The 10,786-nt window shown below is 37.1% G+C and overlaps 1 non-coding gene across 1 annotated transcript; it reads left to right on the top strand.

Annotated features, from left to right (window-relative positions):
• The first annotated feature begins 2,831 nt into the window (after positions 1-2,831).
• On the top strand, positions 2,832-2,938 carry LOC128282929 (small nucleolar RNA R71). The gene has a single exon (XR_008273279.1). It is a non-coding gene; the product is annotated as a small nucleolar RNA R71 (small nucleolar RNA).
• The last annotated feature ends 7,848 nt before the right edge of the window (positions 2,939-10,786 follow it).

Consider the following 10,786-nt stretch of genomic DNA (forward strand, 5'->3'; position numbering starts at 1 on the left):
TGAAACTGCCCTGAGATTATGGATGAAATCCTTGGATTAGCTAGAGCGAGAATTGAAGATAAAGTTAAAGGAAAGGCATGATTCTGAGGGATAAATGAGAAGACACTACTATGAAGGAGAATTAAGGGAATAATTTGATGATTACCATAAAGAGAGGTAGAGTTTAAAAAAATATAAGACATGAGTCTTCAAAAAAAAATAGAAATAAAAGTAAAAAAATTAAAAAAAAAGAGCTTAAAAAGAGGTACGGCTGTGTCGCCCAACACTGGTCTCACACAGTCGTGTCACACGCCCGTGTTTATTGCGAAATGAGGAATCGCTACACGGCTTGAGGACACGCCCGTGTGTTTAGGCCTTGTGGTCACATAGTCGTGTAGTAGGACCGTACGCGATGTGGTTCGCTTCTCCAACGCCCATGTATACATGCACACGCCCATGTTCTTTTGACAGTCTCGACCATGGGTGGTGACACAGGCATGTCGCACGCCTGTGTTAATTTCTCAATTTCTTCCACGGGTGTGGCGCACGCCTGTGTTATTTTGACAGGATTGCCCACAGCCATGTCACACGACTGTGGCAATGTATCGAATCCCGTGTTTTGGGGAAATTTTTGCTCTGTTTTCACACGGCCGTATCGCACGGCCGTGTCGCCTCCCTTGGTATACACTTGGCTTACGGCACGCCCGTGTGCCTGGCGATGTGGATGTGGAAATCCTGTGTTCAAGGACTTAGTGATTTAGATGTTAAAGACTAAAATTTAAAGAAATCAACACTGTTAGTGCTCAGATTGCCTCTCGAGAAGCGGTTATTTATAGTCTAAGCTCGACTTACCTCAATTTCGTGTGGTTACGATGGATGAAGGAGTTGAAACTCCTCACCTCTGCTATCAATTTTATCAAAATAAGGTCTGAGTCGAGTATTATTTACTTTAAAAGTTTCGAATATAATATGTGTTACCTCGATTGTACCATGTGGGAAGATGTTCATTACTGTGAAGGGAGTCACTCTGTCTGTAGTGTGCTCTAGAGTAGCAATTCGGGGGTCATTTTCATCTAACAATACTTTGTCCTCAACTTTAATTTGCCTTGTTTAATCCCTATGTTCATTGTGGTGTCGCTTCAATTTTTTGTGTGCTTTTGGTTTCTCCTTGACAGGTGTTCGCCATTCTTCTAGTTCATTGACCTGAAGTCTTCGTTCTTCATAGATGGGTCCTTTGTTGTTACTTGAACATGGCTCATGTATGCTTCTCAAACGTGTTTCCTGCAAAGAAGGTTGCACCACATGACTAGTATTAGTTGCATGATTTATACAACCACCTTTAAGATTCGATGTGTTACTCGAATTACGAGCCTGAAGAGTGATTGTATCATCACCCACATGAAGTGTGTCACCTGTACCAATATCAATAATGGTTCTAGCAGTTGCTAAAAAGGGTCATCCTAAAATCAAAGGTATGTTACTATCCTCTTCCATATCTAGAACAAAAAAGTTTACTGGGTATATAAATTTATCGATTTTAACAAGAACATCTTCAATAATACCCCTAGGAAATCTAATGGTTTTATCAGCCAATTGAATGCTCATCCTAGTTTTTTTGGGTTTCCCAAGACCTAGCTGTTTAAACATTTTATAGGGTATAACATTAATGCTCGCCCCTAAATCAGCCAATGCATTATTCACTTTCAGACTACCAATCAAATAAGGAATCGTAAAACTCCCTAGATCTTTCAACTTGTTAGGTAGCTTATTCTGTAAAACGGCTGAGCAAACTGCGTTCAACTCTACATGCGATGCCTCATCCAACTTCCATTTATTTGCTAAAAGCTCCTTTAAAAATTTAACTGCGTTTGGCATCTGCAAAAGAGCTTCAATAAATGGTAAGTTAATGTGTAATTTCTCTAATAGTTTAAGGAATTTACCAAATTGTTCGTTTGGGTGGTCTTTTCTTGTCGTATTGGGGTATGGCACATGAGGTTTGTACTATTTACTTACCGATTTCCGCTCACTGTGGTCCACCTCATCCTTACCTTTACTTACCATAATTCTTTGCCTCGATTCTGGTTCAAGTTCAACTAACCCTTCTTTTTCTCGAGCGGTAATCGCATTGAGTTGTTCCCTTGGGTTAAATTCAGTGTTACTTGGCAAGCTACCTTGTGGTTGTTCAGAAATTAATTTGGCAAGTTGGCCTATCTGAGTTTCGAGCCCTTGGATCGATGCTTGTTGATTCTTAAGTGCTGTTTTGGTATTCTGAAAATGAGTCTCTGACACCGAGATAAATTTCGTTAGCATCTCCTTAAGGTTAGGCTTCTTTTCCTGCTGGTAAGGTGGTTGTTGAAAACCCGGAGGATGTTGTAGCCTTTAATTTCCTTGACCACCCCACCAGAGATTGGGATGGTTCCTCCAACTTGCATTAAAAGTATTACTGTCTGGGTTATTTTGAGGTCTAGAATTATTGTTACCTATATATTGAACTTGTTCCTCCTCGGTGTTGGGGTTGAGGGATTGATATTCTGTGTGTACTCCTCCATTTGAATCGCATCTCATCACTGGATGTACCTAAGTAGAATCACATAAACCATCAATCTTTTTATTTAAAAGTTCTACCTGGTTAGACAGCATAGTAACCGCATCGAGGTTGAAAACACCGGCTACTTTTGTCGGCTTTGTTCTCATGACTTACCACTGATAGTTATTCAGTGACATCTCTTCTAAATTCGTAAGCCACTTCAGGTGTTTTGTTATTCAGTGTTCCACCAGCGGTTGCATCGATAAGTTGCCTTGTTGAGGGGTTCACACTGTTGTAAAACATTTGAACTTGCAACCATAAAGGTAACCCATGGTGAGGGCACCTTCTCAATAGATCCTTGTATCTCTCCCATGCATCATAAAGTGTTTCTAAATCCATCTGCACAAAAGAAGAGATATCATTCCTCAATTTAGCCGTTTTAGCTGGCAAAAAATATTTAAGTAATAATTTTTCGATCATTTGTTCCCAAGCAGTGATTGATCCTCGTGGTAGCGAGTTCAACCACTGTTTAGCTTTGTTTCTCAACGAAAAGGGAAACAACAGAAGGCGAATGGCATATTAGAAACGCCATTGATTTTAAAAGTATCATAGAATTCCAAAAAATTTGCCAAATAAGTGTTTGGGTCCTCGTCTTACAAACCATCAAACTGAACAAACTGTTGTATCATTTGAATCGTGTTAGGTTTCAGTTCAAAATTATTTGCAGCAACAGCCGACCTAACTATACTTGATTCAGTTCCTGTTAAAGTAGGTTTAACATAATCATACATAGTGCGTGGAGCAAGATTCTGATTTACTAGATCAGTACCAATCGCAGGAGGTAGTAGATTTTCTTGATTTTCAGCCATCTCCTCGATTGTGGTGGAAATATCATCTTCTTGCTATTTCTCTGTGTATCTTAGGCTTCACCTTTTTTCTTTTCGGTTTCTGCAAGCTGTACGATCGATCTCACTGTCAAAAAGCAATGGTCCCGACGAGTTTCTTCTAGTCATAAACTATAAAAACCTGCCAGAAGGAAAAAGAAAATTTACTAACAAAAATCAAAATAAAATTTAAATTGCAATAAAATAAATGGCTAAAGTAATAAAAATTAAGTGTTCTTAATATCTTAGTTCCCCGGCAACGGCGCCAAAAACTTGATTGATGTAAATCGTGATAAGTTTTATAATTTATGAATGACCGTTCTTGAAAACTAACTATTATCACGATAAAGGCAAGCGCACCTATCAAACAGTAGTATAGCTTATGGAAAAACCGAAATGTCGAACCCAAAGGAACTAAAAGTACTAGTATTAACTTTCTTTTTATTATCTAGCCTAAAAATAAAGGGCTTTGTTTTATCTAAACTAATTACTAAACTAAGAATGCACAAAAAGTGAATTGGGGAAATAACTTTTAGGAAAATTGAATGATTTGGACAATACCTAAGGAAAAATCCACCTAGACTTCACTTGTTATTGACTCTAAATTAGATGATTTATTCATTTGACTTGATCTGTAGAAATCCCTAATTTATATTATTATCTCTCTTGAGACTAACAACATCTAACCCTAGTTTGATTAATTGAAATCTCTTTCTAATTAAAACCCTTAGTGTTGCATTAACTTGATCTATGGATTCCCTTATTAGGTTTCACCCTAATTCGGCAAAATTATGTCACCCTATCTCTAGGCGTGCAATCAACTCCGCTTAATTATGTTAGATTTACTCTTAGATAGAGACTTTTGCTCCTATGAATAAGCACATCAAAACTTGAATTAATATCCTGGAATATCAATGAAAGAATTAAGAACACATAATTAAGAACAAATAAAATATTTTTCATATAATTTAGAGAATAATAACAAGATCCATCTTAGGTTTCATTCCCTTTAGGTATTTAGGGGGTTTCGTTTATATTTATGAAAGAAAACATCTCAAAAGAATAATGATAACAAAACATAAAGAAAACCCAAGAACTCTTGAAGGAAATTGAAGGGAGATCTTCAGTCTTAAAGGTGAATCCAACTTCTGAGATGGATCAATCGGCTTCCTTCGAGTAATTCCTTGCCTCCTACTCCATGTGTCTCTTCTAAGTACCTCCTAGGGTGTTTATATAGGCTTTAGAATGCTTCAAAACCCTTAAGAGTGGCCTTTTTCGAACAAGACAAGATTTGGGCTTGACAAAGACATGCCTGTGTGGGATGGCTTAGGCCATGCTGCAATCTGTTAAATAGACATGGGCGTGTGTACTACCCGTGTGAGGAAGTCCAGGCCGTGTTGATTTCCCATGTCGATCCATTTTCTACGTTTCTGGCCCGTTCCTTGCTCTTTTTATTCTCCTATGCTCACCTAAGTATAAAACATGAAATTAAAGGATTAGGAGCATTGAATTCACCAAATCTAAGGAAAAATCATCCATAAATGTGTTTAGCATGGGATAAAAATATGTATAAATTACGGTTTATCATTCATATATAAATAAATATCTTTAAATTGACTTATATGTGTTTACTTGGCTTTGAATTGTTATGAATGTTGAATGAGTAATTACGAGCAAGAATCTACAGAGTTACGACATTAAAAAGTCCCGTACGAACCGTAGGAATAGCATAAGATATGAATGTCATGACATTAGGCTATTGAGATGTGATTACATGTATGACCATGTTTGAGACATTGGAATTGTATTGAGATTACGTGTAAAACCATGTCTGGGACATTAGCATCGTTAATCGATTTCGTGTAAGACCCTGTCTGGGACAGTGGCATTGATATGTGATAACATATAAGACCATATCTGGGATATGGCATTGTACGAGCTTATGTGATTTTCGAGTATCCTTAATGATTCTGAATGGTTCAACGGGCAAAGTCAAGTTGAGAAAGATGATGTGAATGAGTTAAGTAACTCAGGTATGTATGCAATTCATACGAGTATTTAAAAGGGAAAGTATTTGATGAACTCGATTAAAACATTGAATTTATGTTCAATAAGAAAGGTTTGTAAATTTGAATGTGAATAGCTATTTTTTGTATATTAAATTCTTATGCAAGTATTCATGTGATGGCTTTATTTGTATATGGCTTACTAAGCTTTTAAAGCTTACTTTGTGTGTTCTTTTCATGTTTTATAGATTATCGAAGCTAGCTCAAACTCAGGGATCGTCGAAAAACATCATCACACTATCAATCATCTTGTTGGTACTTTTGGAGCTTTGTATATTTGGTATATTGCATGTATAGGCTAGTGTCATTTTGGTATGTTTTGAGTCATGATATCAGCCATGAGATTTGGCTTGCAAATGTTTATATGTATGGCCATTTAAGTTGGTTTGAATTGTGTTTGATTAGTGATATGTATATGATGTTTATAATGCCTTATATGTTAGATTATTTTGGTATGTTTCCATAGTTGTTGATATAGCTAAATGGTTGTTCTTTTGATTGGTTATTAATTGTTGTACTAATTCTTGGAAGTTGGTATATTGTGGTTTGATTTGAGATGATGATATAGTGTGTTATCTCACTCGAAATAGAAGATAAGTTGATGAGTTAATGCATTTGGAAATTAGGTAAGTTGTGATCATTTTGGCATAATGATTTGGTATGTTTGAATATGGAATTGAGTGGTTGAAATGGTTGTGAATAGATGGCATGAGATGTGTATGAATTGACATGATTTTGGTTGCCTATTTATGTGTTAAAATTATATCATTTTGATGGCTAGGTGAGCATGAGAAAAGGGTGGCAAATTGGCTTTGCAATGGCCTATTTTTGTCCACACGGGCAGAGACACAGGCGCGTGTCTCAGCCGTGTGCGACACACGGTCATGCTACATAGCCGTTTGTCCCTGGGGTAACCTTCGAATTAAGGTCAGTATACCCTACAAGTTTGGCACGGCCTAGACACAAGGGCATGTCTACTAGCCATGTGTGGCACACTGGCTGGCACATGGGCGTGTGGTCAGCCGTGTGACCCAAATCAGTAACCTCTCTAGTTTTCCCACGGCCATGGCATACGGGCGTGTCCTCGACCGTGTGGTACAAGTCAGTATGTATGCCCTATTTTCATATAGCCTGTGACATGAGCGCGTCTGGTAACCATGTGAGGCACACGGCCTATTCACACGGGTGTGTGACCTTTCAAACTTTGAAAATTTTTTAAGTTTCTCAAAGTTTATAAATGTTATCGGTTTAGTCTTGAACCACTTCTAAGCATGTTTTAAGGTCTCGTAGGACCTTATAAGGGGCAAAGTGTTTGATATGAATGGATTTTGATTATGATTGCATATATGTTTGTGAATGAGGTGTGTTATATGGTAAGCCTCATAACCTTATTTCAACGTTGGATACAGGTTAGAGGTGTTACATTTAATTGGTATTAGAGCTACGGTTTAGTCAATTCTAGGACTAACGTAGCGTGTGAGAGTCTAGCTATACATGTCATATAGATATAAATTGTGATAGTGTGATGATTCCTGACAGTTAAAATTTGTTTTTATATAGTAAATGGATCCCGATCGAGCAATAGTTGACGATGTTGAAAGTAATGCGCCCGCTCCTGCTCAAGAGGCAATGCCGGCCGATTCTAGGCCTATTTCAAGTAGCCACTGGGGAGAGGCTAAGGAAGCCTTCTTACAAATGATGAGTGAGTGGTTCACGGAGTTCGTTCGAATGAATCTGGCTACTCAAGAACCTTCACCCCTACCTGTTTCTCAACAAATCCTAGTTGTGCCACAAGTGATAGATCCGATCCGATTGAATAAGCCACCAATGGATAAGATTCGTAAACACGGGGCTGAAGAGTTTCAGGCTACAGTTGATGATGACACAGAGAGAGCAGAATTATGGCTCGAGAACATGATCAAAGTATTTGATGAATTGTCATGTAATCCAGATGAATGTATCAAGTGTGTTGTATCTTTGCTTAGAGATAATGTATACAATCGATGGAAAATGTTGACAACTGTGGTTCCTAGAGAACGAGTTACTTGGGAGTTTTTTCAATCTGAATTCTGAAAGAAATACATAAGTCAACGATTTCTTGATCAGAAACATAAAGAGATTCTAAAACTGAAATAGGGTCGAATGATGTGACTAAGTACGAACAAGAATTTGTGTGATTGAGCAAATATGCTTGGGAATATGTTTCTACTAAAGAGATCATGTGTAAATGATTCGTTGATAGATTGGACGAAGATATGAAGCTATTAATTGGGATTCTGGAAATTAAAGAATTTGTTATGTTAGTTGAAAGGGCTTGTAAAGCCGAGGATCTCAGCAAAGAAAAGAGAAAAGCTGATTTTGAAGTAAGAGATTCGAGAAAGAGATCAACTAGTAAATCTTATCAATTTACATTGAAGAAATTTTGAGACTCGTTTAATTGTTCCAATGCATCTGTAGGGTATTTAAACAGAGATCGAGTGAGACAATAATCGAGCTTCAAAGCTCCAGCTACTTCGATTGCTAGTGTTGGTGATACGTGATATTCGCGAAAGGTTTTAAAAATTTATAATTAATCGTTCTTGAAACTAACTATTATCACGATGAAGGCAAGTGTACCTATCAAACAGTAGTATAGCTTTAGCAAGACCGAATTGTTGAACCCAAAGGAACCAAGAGTACTAGTAATTACTTTCTTTTTATTATCTAGCCTAAAAATTAAGGGATTTGTTTATCTAAATTAACTAACTAAACTAAGGGTGCACAGAGAAAAAATTGGGGAAAAGGTTTTGGGAAAACTCGATTGATTAAGACAATACCCAAGGAAAAATCCACCTAGACTTCACTTGTTATTTAACTCTGAATCAGACGATTTATTCATTTGACTTGATCCGTAGAAATCCCTAAGTTATATTATTATCTCTCTCGAGACTAATAACGTCTAACCCTAGGTTGATTAATTGAAATCTCTTTCTAATTAACACTCTAGTGTTGCATTAACTTGATCTATGGACTCCCTTATTAGGTTTCACCCTAATCCGAAAAAATCTTGTCACCCTATCTCTAGGCATGCAATCAACTCCACTTAATTACGAAAAATGAACTCTTAGATAGAGACTTTTTCTCCTCTGAATAATCGCATTAAATTGAATCAATATCCTGGAATATTAAAACAAGAATTAAGAACAAGTCAAATATTTATCATACAATTCAGATAATAATAACAAGATCCGTCTTAGGTTTCATTCCCCTTAGGTATTTAGGGGGTTTAGTTCATAATTATGAAAGAAAACATCTCAAAAGAATAAGGATAACAAAACATAAAGAAAACTCAAAACTCCTGAAGGAAATTGAAGGGAGATTTTCAGTCTTGACGATGAATCCGGCGTTTGAGATGGATCAATTGGCTTTCCTTAAGTAATTCCTTGCCTCCTCAGGTGTTTAAATAGGCTTTAGAATGCCTAAAAGCCCTCAAGAGTGGCCTTTTTTCGAATAGAACTAAACTTGGACTCGACAGGGACATGCTCGTGTGACACGCCCATGTGCGATTTCTTTAATCAGCGTTCAAGGCTGTTACATAGGTACGAGTGTGTGGTCTACCCGTGTAAGTCGTGCTTCGATTCTGCCAAATGGACACGGCCGTGTGTCTTACCCGTGTGAGGAAGTCCAGGCCGTGTTGATTTCTCATGTTGGTCCATTTTCTCCATTTTTGGCCCATTTCTCACTCTTTTTACTTTTCTATGCTCACCTAAGTATAAAACATGAAATTAAAGGATTAGGAGCATTGAATTCACCAAATCTAAGGAGAATTCATCCATAAATGTGCTAAGTGTTGGATAAAAATATGCATAAATTACGGTTTATCAGTTAGCAGTGTGAGACCTAACTGACCTGAATGTAAGCATTGTGGAAAAAGGCATCTCGATGATTGTAGATTGAAAGATCGGGCCTGTTTTAAATGTGGATTATTGGATCATTTTATCCGTGATTGTACGGAGTTGGCTGAACAAGATACAGTACAGAATATGAGGCTGAGTAATACTTCAGCTAGAGGTAGACCAACCAGAAACACGTGAAATATGAGTGGTAGCCAAAAAGCAACTAAAGACTCTACTATGAGGTCAGAGGCAAGAGCACTTGCATGAGCTTACGCTATTCGCACTCGTGAATAAGCGCCATCCTCAAATGTCATTACCGGTACTTTTACTCTCTATGATACTAAAGTTATTGCTTTGATAGATCTAGGATCAACCCATTTGTATATATGTGTGGATTTAGTATTCAATAAAATTTTTCCTGTAGAGTCTACTAAATTTGTAATTAGAGTATTGAACCCTTTAGGCAAGTGTGTGTTGGTTGATAAGGTGTGCAAGAACTGTCCATTGATGATTCGGGATAATTGCTTTCCGACTGATTTGTTGTTGTTACCATTTGAAAATTTTGATATAATTCTAGGAATGGATTGATTATCATTGCATGATGCTGTTGTGAATTGCAAACAAAAGATGATTGATTTGAGATATCAGAATAATGAGATTATCCGGATTGAATCAGATGATATGAATGGTTGCCAATAGTGATTTCATCAATGTTAGCTCAGAAATATGTGAGAAAGGGTTATAAAGCTTATTTGCTTATGTGCTAGGTACGAAAGTAACTGAAAAGAAGATCAAATCAGTGCTAGTTGTGTGTGAATACCCAGATGTGTTTCCAGAAGAGTTACCGGGTTTACCACCGACCCGAGAGGTTGAGTTTGGCATTAAGTTAATGTCAGGAACAAATCTTATATTGATAGCTCCGTACAGAATGGCTCCGATAGAGTTAAAAGAATTGAAATCTCAATTGCAAGAATTAACCGATAGAGGATTTGTACGATAGAGTTTCTCGTCTTGGGGTGTTCCCATTTTGTTTGTAAAAAAGAAAGATGGCACGATGAGAATGTGTATAGATTATCAATAGCTTAACAAAGTGACGATCAAGAATAAGTATCCTCTGCCCAGAATAGATGATTTGTTTGATCAGTTAAAAGGGGTTACAGTGTTTTCAAAGATAGGTTTGAGATCGGGTTATTATTATTTGCGAGTTAGAGACTCTGATGTGCCAAATACTGCATTTAGAACGAGGTATGGTCACTATGAATTTTTAGTTATGCCTTTCAGATTAACAAATGCACCTGCTATCTTTATGGAATTAAATGAACCAGATTTTCATACCGTATCTAGCTTGATTTGTTGTTGTGTTCATAGATGATATTTTTATTTATTTGAGAGATGAAACTGAACATGCCGAGCATTTGAGAATTGTATTGCAGACTCTGCATGATAAGCAGTTAT

Source organism: Gossypium arboreum, chromosome 10, assembly GCF_025698485.1.
Source record: "Gossypium arboreum isolate Shixiya-1 chromosome 10, ASM2569848v2, whole genome shotgun sequence".
Taxonomy (NCBI): Eukaryota; Viridiplantae; Streptophyta; class Magnoliopsida; order Malvales; family Malvaceae; genus Gossypium; species Gossypium arboreum.